Source organism: Brachycentrus maculatus, unplaced genomic scaffold (assembly GCF_059751285.1).
Source record: "Brachycentrus maculatus isolate JH-2025_06_01 unplaced genomic scaffold, ASM5975128v1 h1tg000199l, whole genome shotgun sequence".
NCBI lineage: Eukaryota > Metazoa > Arthropoda > Insecta > Trichoptera > Brachycentridae > Brachycentrus > Brachycentrus maculatus.
Window position 1 is genome coordinate 3345638 of NW_028280950.1, and position 12203 is coordinate 3357840.

The 12203-nt window shown below is 33.7% G+C and overlaps 1 protein-coding gene across 1 annotated transcript in view; it reads right to left on the minus strand.

Annotated features, from left to right (window-relative positions):
- The window catches only part of Hmgcr (HMG coenzyme A reductase), an 85877-nt gene extending 75029 nt beyond the window's left edge, over positions 1–10848 (minus strand). Inside the window, exon 1 of the mRNA XM_088263511.1 lies at positions 10645–10848. The gene's annotated coding sequence lies outside the window, so the exon portion shown is untranslated. The remainder of the gene's footprint in view (positions 1–10644) is intronic.
- Between the last annotated feature and the right edge of the window lie 1355 nt (positions 10849–12203).

Consider the following 12203-nt stretch of genomic DNA (forward strand, 5'->3'; position numbering starts at 1 on the left):
AAATTTAAAACACAGTAAGGGACATTTTTTTGTAGTACGTTTTTTGCATTTATGGACTAAGTGGACTCTACTTAGTCCAAAAATGCAAAAAAAAAATACTGCAAAAAAATGTCCCTTACTGTGTTTTAAATTTGGACAGCCGCTGAGCCTTTAGTGCATATCGTTCTGCAATCATTAGTGCATATCGGCCCTCGGGTCGACCAAAAACGTATTTGATTAATATTTTTTGTAGTTGCAAGTGTATGAATAGTGCTACGGTAGTGACATGTAGTATGTATTGGTATTGTTTGCATACTGGCGTAGTAATTGTCCTGACGAAGAGACGGGTACGTCTCGAAACCGACAGCCTAAAATCTCGGTGAGTGGTTAAGTATATACTAACATTACTTACATTTTTGTAAAAAAAATAACTTCAAAAATACCGAAACATTGCAGTAGTTTTGAAAAACTGAATTTTCAGTCATTTCAGGGTTTTCAACTAAAGAAAGAAGTACAAAACATTAATTATTACGGTTTAGGTATTGTGATGCTATATAAAGAAATCTAACTTGAATTAAACTGAGAGAAAACAAATTATTAAATTTCTTTGTATAACTTAAAATACCTAGAATACAAGACGTATATTCCCACTAAAAGACCGTGAATTAGATCTTAGTAAAGGTAAATTTGTTTTATTAATTTATTTTACCTAGTAAGTATACAAAGTTCATTCGAAACTGTTGACTTGCAATATATTTCTTAAATAAATAAAAATAGTCGTGTTACTTTCTTAGTAATTTCCTAGTATGTCTCACATAAATTATAAATTCAGGACTCGGAATGACGTCATGAAGATACATCGAATAGCTACATGCCGATATCGGAACATAGGTGTTAATGAATGCTTATTGGACCAAACAGCAACCGAAAAGAAAGTAGCTATATTTATTTACAAAAAAAATGAGGCTGGCTATGGGTTAGCGTTAAATATTAAAGCTGAAAAAAGAAAAGGCTAAAAGTCACTTATATTACATAAAGTCACAGTAAATATTTTATTTATATAGCTTCAATTATATAAATTGAATGAATGAATGAAAAATTAAGCCTTTCAAATTTATATAAATTATATTAAATCATGGTTTTCAGCCCCTGCCTTGTGTTTATACATAGAATTATGTATAGCCTCCCGTGATGTGATGATAATAAAACAATAATTTATATGCAACACAAAAAAGATGGGTCACAAAAAAAGAGCTAAAAAATAAATATGTGAAATTATGCTAAAACTATACGAAATTTGCATTCGTTTCTCTCTCGTCTAATAATTAATAAAATGAACTATCAAGTGTCATTTATTTCTTCTAAAATAAAACAAGCCATGGAAGACAGATCCATATTTTTAAAATACTTAATTCGGGTACATTACATTAAAGCACAATGATGACATTTAACTAGTAATCATCTCATGATTAGTAATCTTCATAAACAAGTAAAATGTTTGAACGGATGATGATTTACCTTATTTTCAAAACAGCGCGAAATTCATGTCATAGTAGCGTGCTGGAAAATCGGAAAACCCGCCGCGAACTGTTGTGTAAATACGACAGTATATGTAGATGAGTGGTCGCAAAACAGTAAATAGGCTGACAGAGAAAACAGTTACTACGTGTGTAAAAGTGAATGCCGAACATTTTAAAGGCCAGTTAAATAAACAACGAGACAGAGGGGACCGCGTGATGATTGGTCGCCAAGGAGACGCTCGCTGCACCAGGAAGCAATTACAATTGATTAATTGATATTCCATAATGCACACTGAGTTGTGGAAGTTCGACATGGTGTCAAGTGCTTCCGCGTACGGGATGACGCGCGAAGAAACCCCAGGGTTGGCAGGATCCTCGGATGGACCACCGGGTTTTAACCATGCTTTAAAACGTAAAGAAAACATCGCAGTTGCAGGGAAACAAACATTTTGGGAAACTTTGAAACGATTCGTTATGCTCATATCCGAATATGGACCATAAAAGCAGCAGAAAGGAGAAAAACTGACGCTTGCGAAATGTGGTGTTGGAGGCGCATGGTTCTAATTCCCACCAACGAGTCCATGCGTCAGGAGTTACACTTGGATGGCTCGAATCTGGTGAATATCTGTACTCGACGGATTCTTCAGTTCTTTGGGCACGTTGCGCGTGGTAACGAGAATAGTCTGGAACCACTGGTTGTGATTGGTGGCCTGGAGGGGAAGAGAAGGGGAGAAGGATGCCCCACACGATGGACTGATCAAGTTAAGACAGCAAGCAGCAGACACCTCGGTGGTTAGAGCGCTACGTGCAGCGCAGCCAAGGGATAACCGGGGAAGAGTCATTGCTTCGATAAGGGCCACAACCCTCAGTAATGAGGACTGAGATGGAGAAAAATCCGAATATTTTCCGCGTGAAACTCTTTAAACATGTCTTCAGACCGTACTTATCCAATGTTGGATGAATTAGCTTGAATGAATCTGCTATCCTATGGCATTGATGTTATCCGATTTCATCCACACATTAACGAGTATGTCATCTCCATATATCAAATACAAAAAGGCAGTAAAATACTGTGAGTAAGGCATAACCGTGTACATACTTTTTAAGGAAGATTATTCTAAAATCCAGTTGTACGAATGTGTAACCAGAAGCCATTATAGGTTAACTGGAAACAATCATTTGATTCGTAACGAAATTTCTCGTGAACGAGACTGTAAAAATAACAAATAATTTAAATAAGATTAACGTTGAAAAGCGGAAGGGTATGAGGCCGTAGTTATCTATGAATCACGGATAATTGATCTCCGGGTAACCTTAACTCATCGAAGATTTTAGTATTTATATAAAAATCCAAATATCAATCTGCTATATTTCAAAAATTTTTTATCGATATTTTAACATAGATGAAGAAGTCTGTTGAGATGGAAATAAAGATGAATAACTTGTATACATGATATTTCACACGTTTCACTTAATTTAAATTTAAATTTGTACCAGAAGATGAAAACAATTGTCGTTTTCGAAACTAGTCGTAAATAAAATAAAACTCGATTAAGTGGATTATTCAAGTGTTTAATTTTAATAAATTAATCATGTCATTCCACAAAGTTAATGCCGAATCAATAAATAATATAGATGAAGAATATGGAAGTCTGGTACATGGTCGTTCACTAGTACAGGCAATAATTTAGAAAAACAAATCTCACACGAATTAATAAAGGATGTCTGCGAATTTACTAATTTTAACTATGGAGGTCACGGACGACGTTTTACTCGAAAAATACGATGGATGTTTTCAATTAAAGCATATGCAAAACAACTTTTCGTAATTTGGCAATACACAACGGAGTCCGGTTCTGACCCTGATGTATGGAAGCAAAGCATGGAGTCGGCAAAAGGATGATGAAAGTAGACTGAATACAGTCGAAATGAGATTCCTCAGACGAATGTGCGGCAAAACGATGTATGGTAGATGTTCGAATGGTGAAATAACGAATAAATGCAAGGCTGAGGCTGAGCATTATCGATAAAATGAAGAAAGGTGTGCTGAGATGGTTTGGACATGTGGAACGTATGAGTGAGAAAAGAACGGTAAAAATGAGGAAATAACGGTTGGAAAACGAAGCAGAAGAAGACCGAGGAAAATTTGGCACGGTCACGTACGTCAAATACATGAAAGCGGCCGGGTCAAAGATCGAAATAATCAGCGGGTATTTATGAGGAGATGCATGAATGTGGAAATGGCGAATAATGCTTGCAAAGGCAGAGTGGTATGGCGTTCTACTCTCTCTGCCTACCCCTGCGGGGAAGCGGTGTGATGGTTAGTTAGTTAGTTAAATATATATTTTAGGGTCTGACTTGCATTCCACTCCAGAATAGGGTCTAATTATTCAGGTAGAAAAAGACGTATCGAAGGCGATCAACTGGTATCAATTAAGGACTTGTCAATTTTACCCCTTAATCAAATACTTTAAGGTAATAGTAGAATTCAGTTAGCGTCCGACAGAGCTGAGAGTCGGACGTCAGTTCACGCACATTTTTTTTAGAATTACATATTGGAATTTTTGTTTGTTTTTCAGAATACTCCTTACCATTCAATAACTATTCACTATTCAAAACCATATATTTATTTTGAAGAGAACTTATTTTACAATACAAAAACGGTGTTTTAAGCAACAAAAAAAAACAATTACGTTAAATGTTACCTGGGTTCAAAGGAAATTTAATTACGATTTGACGTATCAATTAATTTCTCGACCCGTAGATGTCAGTCAAGATGGCTTACATAATTATCCACTATGCTATCGCATAAAAGTATTCCCTCTAAGCTAGCGATTCGTATTTTTTTTTTACGGACGTCGTTTATTAAATGCGATAATTATACATACTAATCAATCAAAAACGCAAAAAAACCTTTTCATTGCTTGCGCCAAAGATGTTTAATTTGCTGCCCGTAACCATTGAGAATTCCAGTAGTGATCATGTCTTTAAGAGCAGTGTCCGTCGATGGTTGCTTCTCGTTGGAAGGGACAAGGTAGAAAGTGAATTAATTAAAGTCCAGGTGTAATTATTATATTGTAAAACCTTTATACTGTAAATTGTTATTGTATCTATTGTATGTAAAATATATAATCTAATAATAATAGTTTTAAAAAAACGAATAATAATAAAAATATTTTTTTTTATTAATTTGTAAGTATTTCGGCTCAACACAGGCCATGCCTAAAGAGCCGTAATACATATAGTAAAAAAAATGTATGTATCTATGAAATAAATAAATAAAAAATAAATCATCCCGCTACTACTCCGCAGGGATAGTCAGAGACAATAGAACGCCACATCATTATGTTTTTTTACAAACAATCCTCGCCTCTTTCACATTCCTGCGTCTCCTCATACATACGCACCCATTATTCCGACTTCACTTTTGAAAAAATGTTAACGAGACCCTAATTTATATTTCCGATGGTATTGATTTGACTGGAATTACTTTGCGACCCGGAAAATGTTAGTTTATCGATAAAGGTGTTAAGGTGACTTCCTGGCAATTGATCAATAAGTTCAATCGTTTGCAATATACGTGTGATTGAAATGGTACATCAAGTTTTCAAGGCTTTCTAACGCTAACGAAATATCACTCATTTGGTTTAATTTATTGGAAGAATCGTAGGATAATTTAATAAAATAATAATAATAATAATAAAACCCTTATCCGCACCCCAATGGTGTATAGGGCACTGCGTCATATAAACGCAGTGTTATCTTGATTGTTTACACATGAAGGAAAGGTGATCAGCCCTCCGCTTCAGGTACCAGCCAGGGTAATATTGAATAAATATGACAGTGAAAAAATCACTTATATTTATTTTACCCCCCTTGGGAATCGAACCCGGGACCTCCAGAACGGTAGCCGAGCGTGCTGATCATTACACTACGGAGGATAATTTAGGCAAAGAAATATTAGGATAAAAAAACGAACTGAAAATTCAAAACCGTATTATTAAATCCAATTGGATTGAACTATTTACAGATTCACGTATTTCTACATAAGTATAAGCTATTCATAAATATAAAGCTGTTTTAGGCTAATCCGACGACAACGAGGAGGAAAAATTTGAAGTTCAAATTAATATTAACTTTTATACAGGTAGGTATATACTTCGAGAAACATTTTGTCCATAATGCAGTAACCAGAATTTAATTACAGGTTTTTTATTCAAATTGGAAGCTTTACAAAACAAATTAGACATTATAATGTATTTCACAATTTTAAAAAATATATTATTATATAATTACTACATATACCGTCGTTGTGCACACCTGTCCACATATTTTGTTCTTAAAACTAGCAATTGCGTTAGTCGTCAAGTTGGCAAGTCTGCGCGGCGCGCTGTCTTAGTGTATGCGCGCGATGTGTACTTTAAGTAAGTTTTCAGACAAGATTTTCAATATTTCTTTGAATCATGAGTACTACTTTAAATATATGTATTTAAAAAAAATCAAAGTAAAAAAAAAACAATATAAAGTCCAATTTGTTTTGTAAAACGTCGAATTTGACTTGTAAGGCGTCCAATTTGGTTTTTAAAACTTCCAATTTGAAGTAAAAAATGGATACAGTATTATTTTGAAAATAGGTAATTTACATGGAAACGAGATCAGTCTTACGCTCCCAATCTCCATCCTGAGTAACATAATAAATTTGCCAAGTATAAATCCATATTTCGATAAAACCATAATCAGTAAAGAAAACTTGCTAACCGCTATACAACAGAGGTGAACAACATTTCATGCGTATACCGGGTGTTTAAATTTTTTTTATTCAAGATCGATTAAAAAAGTCATTTATTGAAAAAATGTTTATTAATTATTTAAGTACATAATTTGCAAACTATTTCTTGAAAACTATATCGTCCAAATGTAAGCCTTCGCGTTTGCAACACTTATTTAGTCGAACACCAAAATTTCTAACGAAGGCTTGGCAGGTAGACTACGTGATGGCTGCCATTTTGTAAGGAATATTATCTTTCAAATGTGCCAGGAATGTCGGTTTTCTGGCGTAAACTTTAGATTTAAGATAATCCCACAGGAAAAAGCGCAGGAATTAAATATGGGCTGCTTGGAGGTCAATTTACGACACTTCTCCTGGAGATCACTTTGTCAGGGAAAATTTCATAAACTCGTGGCAGAGACGTATTGGACGTGTGTGACTCTCCGTCTTGTTAGAACCATGTTCTTTGTTTATAGCCAGAAAAGTTTTACAATTCATGCACCAAGAAGTCGTCTAACATCTCCACAAAACCTCTGAATTCACTGTAACTGTACGTCACCTTTCGTCTAAAAAAAGTAAGGACCGATAATTCCTAGCGCGGACATAGCAGGCCATACGGTCACTTTAGGCGAATGTAGGGGTTAATGATGCTTGTGTTTGGGATTTGTTGCACTCCAGTAGCGGCAGTTCTGCTTATTTACGCGTTCATTAAGATGAAAATGAGCTTCCTCGGAAATCAAGATCGGAAACGTTGAAAAGTACACAATTGCCTGGTTGACGAAGTCAAGTCCTTAACTGGCATCCTGGGCGTTTAATTTTTACACTAATCAATTTTTAAAGAGGTGCATTAGTTAGATTTTTGGGTAAAATACGGTATAATAATGATTTATGCACGTTTAAAGCACTTGCGCGCTTACAAATTGAAAGGTTGGGATCCTCACGAACGGATTGATTAACACTCTCCACGTTTTTTACAGTTCTCGATGATCTTGGTCGCACGGATATGGTTTTTCAAATGTTGTACCGGTCTCTTCAAAGTTCTTGACCCATTTTCGAAAGAGAGGTATGCTTGGCGCATCGTTTGAGTGGCGTAAACTACGAATATTGCAGAATCTTCTACGCGCTGCAGTCGCCGACTCTTCGTTTTTCTAAAACTCTCGCACGCACAATGCGTGGTCGCATAACGATTATCAATTATCAAGAAACGCTAAATAGTGGCCAAATTCCCAAGAGTCAGGCTACAGATTGACATTTCCCACGCGCCCGTCATATTCGTCGCCTTCACGCAGTAAACAAATATAAACTTTCATTTGAAACACCCTGTATCAAAGGAAACTTTTGAATAAAAAATATTTATATTTATAATAACATAACTGGGGAATTTATCCTTATATGATAAGTAAATTTATGTATATTATAATGTTCACCGTTTGCTCTTCTTTTTATTACCGGTCCAGAGTATTATTAAATAAATATTATAATGAAAATTGGAGGCGAAATTATTGATGTAATACTTCATCAACAACAAAAAAAATACAGAAAAATAATAATTTCAGGATATTTGATGGTCAGAAAAGTAAAAAAATGAAATTTTTACCACAATTAAAAAATATTTTAAATTATTTTAAACAATAGAAATACCTCTATTTCTATTCAATACTACTACTTTTACAACTACTGACTCTTTTCCGCACCCAATGGTGTATAGGGCACTGCACTAAATTGAAGCAATGTTTAGTTGATCGTTTTTTGTATGAAGGCAAGGTGAATAATCCAGTACATTGGGTACCAGTCCAGACTGATATTTAATGAATACGAGTATTTTCTAGTAAATCGTACTTTTATTTTGAAAATTCCAAATAAAATACCAAGTTTAGTGAGAAAAGCTTATTATAAAGTTACATGAAACATAAAACTTACATGCAAAGGTATATCGCAACAGTAATATGAACAAAGAAAAAATAATCCTAATCTTCCCAACTCAGGGTAGGGGTAGTGCCAAGTAAGGCTCTAGTAACTCAACCTGTGTAGATCTATTGTGACGGATACCAAATTAATTATTTTTGTTAAAAATATTCTCTTGAATAGTCAAGAGTCGAACGTTGTTTTATATTTGGTAATCAAGTACTCGGGTAAAGAGGTAGATAGTTTTTCTGATTGTTTTCAAAAGAATTGTTGAATTGAATTTCATTTGAGAATTAAATTTGACGTTCTTCACCTACATTAGATAAAGAAAATTATTGTTAAAACAATATTGACTTAATTTAAAGCGAACATGATAATTATTATATTATACTCAATTTATAATCAATTTCAATATCCATAATCCTGATGCATCAAACCAGTTATAACTAGTTATTTGTAAGTTAACCAATAAAATTTGCCAACTACTGTACTACATATATAGATAATAAAATGCATACAGTCGAACCTCAATATAAGAGACCTGGGTATAAGAGAACCACTTTAAAGAGAGCTGGCTTAAGGTCTCGTTATTTTACATCTGTATGGATACAAGAGAGACCTCTTTGTAAGAGAAAAATGTGCTAGTCCTTACTCTGGATACCTTCTTTTTATTTATTTTTTCATGAATTTTTTTTTTACAAATGACATTCAAATAATACAAAATTGGTGACTAAACAAAACATTTCAAATATAACGTTTGTACATCTCTGATAAAGTAGATAATTGTGTTTAGAGAGGGAGTTCGTTTTACTTTTTTTTTTATAAACAAAGTAAATTAAAATTAAAAATAAACAAGTAAATTTAAAAAAAAAGAATCCTTGGTATGGAGTCAAGGTAGGGGTGAGTCTTACATGTTTTTTAAATTAAGTTTTAAAGGTTTGATAATTTTTTATAGATTTTTATAGTTTCCCGGAAGTTTATTAAAGTTTTTTTTACCTACGTACGTATAATGGTTTAACGCTGCTGTTGTTTTACATCTGTGCAATATTAAATTATTAGACAATCTAGAGTTACATGAATTTTGTACTTTAGTTGTTTTTTCTTTAAAAGTTTGTAAGATAGAGGCTTTATTAAAAATTTCTTCAATTGTTGGTACCTACATTAAGTTCTACGAATACTAATTTTAAAGGGTAAGTCCGGCCTCATAACGAGGTTCGATAGTACAATGGAACCTCTCATAACGAGCATATTTGTTCTAGAATCTTACTCGTTAAGCGAAACACTCATTAAGAGAAACATTTTTTGTTTTGACTGGTGCGGAAGTCCCAGCTCACAAGTGAATGTCATGAAAAAGTGACTTGCTCTTTCTCTGTAACTCATGCGAAATGTTGAAAAAATCGATAGTAAGAAAACCTCAGAATTGATTTGTATATTTTATATTCAACATTGGTGTTTTTTATGTGCTTGTCTAAAAAATGTATTTATAAAAAGATGCTTCGTATCTATTCTTTTCACCCCGAATTGGAGTTTCATAGTTATAATGACAAGATGTGAGTAAATTATTTTCTTAAATCAATAAGATTTGGTTGACGTGGTATGAGTTATGGTTTTTGAGAGCATTTTACATTATAGACAAACAAGATATCACAGTATTAAAACCAATGCAGTATCCTGTGCATCACTGGGTATGGATAAGGAGAGTAGTCAGAATGAATTAGTAATTAATCAAAACATTGTTTTAATAGTAGTGGGCAATTGAGTCCAAAAACCGAGTCAAGGAACAACATTTATTTTATTTTTTAAAAAAAGATTAATATTTGTGTTTTTATTATTTACACAAATATTTCAATTTCATACTATTTCTGTGAGCCTAAGCGGCCCATTTTTAGAAATAGGTATCAAACTGTTGTAGAGTGGGTTCGAACCGAGAAACTCTGACTTCTGACTGAAGAGTCCGCGACACTAACTATGGGACCACAACCCGACACAGAAGAAGTCATTACATAATTTGGTTTTAAGACTGGATCATTCAAGACTAATCGCGCTATCAGTACACAAATTTGGTTGCATTATTCGCATTTTAAGTCCTTGTTATAATCGACAATTTGATGACAGTAAAATTTAAGTCGGAAAGATATATAACCAGAGAAAAAATAAGGAATACTATCCCTATCCGGTAATTGTTAAAGTAACAATTACCTATAGGCACATCTAAACGTGAAATTTATTAAATTATACCATTGGTGAAAATCTTTTTCGTTGTTGTAAGAAAACTGTATTTACAGAAAGACACTCATGCTCTCTTACATCGTCAATAATACTTAACCTAAAAATATAACAAAAAAGTAAAGTAAAAATGGCACCGTATTATGGATATTAGAAAAAAATGTATGGTTTATGTTATTAAAACATATTTTAGAATTTTTGTAAGCATTATAGAGCTGAATCTTCTATTTTAAACAAATTATTTACCTGATAGATGGCGGTTGGGTGATGAAATTCTCTATAAGATGATACCGAATTCACACGGCCACGCGTCACGTAAAAGAATTACAACAATTTAAATTCAGCATTTTAAAAATTATTTAAAGTTTTTATTTTAAACTATGAACGTCACAAATACATTATTTCATATTTCTGACAGAACTGTCACTTGTTCCATAGAATCATGAAGTTGCTCGCGATCTCGCGATTTCATCATTTTATTTATGGATTGTTTATGGATCATTCAGCCATCAGCTGTCTGCTGTCAAATCGTCTTGGATTATTTGGCGGCAATTACCGTTGACTTTTGTGTTAATCCAGGTTAATCGTATTATTATTTATTATTGATTCCTTATGGTTGTATTTTTTATTGGCCTTTTGAAAACATGTAGCCGGAAATCTGTTTATGCTGGATATGATTTGTGAACATGTATATAAAAATACTTTATTTTTAATTATAAACCTCAATCCTGTCACCGAGTTTTGTTTGAATCAACATTTTATTATCTTGCTGCACGTTTCGTTTCTTATAAAACTTCATAAATTTTTTATAAATATATTGTTTTGTACAATGATTTAGGTGCAATGCTAGGAGCTCGTAGTTGTCTTTAATGTCAGTGTCGGGTGGTGGTCCCTTGGTTAGTGTCGCGGACTCTTAAGTCAAAGTTTCTCGGATCGAACCCACTCTTCCATAATTTGATACCTTTTTCTAATAATGAGCCGCTTAGGCTCACAGAAATAATATGAAATTGAAATATTTGTGTAAATAATAAAAACAAATATTTCACTTAAAAAAAAAAGTTTGGTGCTCATGGTCTCCAACAATCACGGATTAATATAATTTAGAGTGACGCCATCTACACAGATGACGGATCGCTGCGATTACTCGGCCGATCTGGCTTTATTTTGTCTTACTTGTAATAAAATTTATTTGCTGATTTCTGAATTGTGGTGCAGCCAAGAGAACTGAGTCCTTTCAAATGGAGAATGAATTGGAACTAATGATGGCTGTTTGAAATACTGAAGTACTGTAGTGATTTTCTTTTGGGAGATAGGTCTACTTCTTTCAAATAATTTACAAGTATACAACCTTTTTTTTTTACTTTCCACAAAGATTCTTGAAACATGAACAATTCTATGAATTCTATTGTAAAGAATAGTATTATGAATAATATAATCCTCGCCAAGAAGTAAGCGCAAAACTAGAAATTACATCTGCTTTGCTTGGCGGCTCTATCGAAGTGGTAAAATTGGCCAATGATATTACACACAAGTGATTTATTACTGGCAATTTATCGTCTGTCCGCCTCCGTAGTGTAATAGTCAGCACGCTAGGCTACCGTTCTGGAGGTCCCGGTATTGATTCCCAGGAGGGGGTTAAATAAATATATGTGATTTTTTCACTCCATTATTCATTCAATATTACCCTGGACTGGTATCTGAAGCGGAGGGCTGATTACCTTTCTTTCATGTGTTAACGATCAAGAAACACTGTGTTTATCTGATGCAGTGCCCTATGCACCATTGAGGTGCGGATAAGGGTTTGA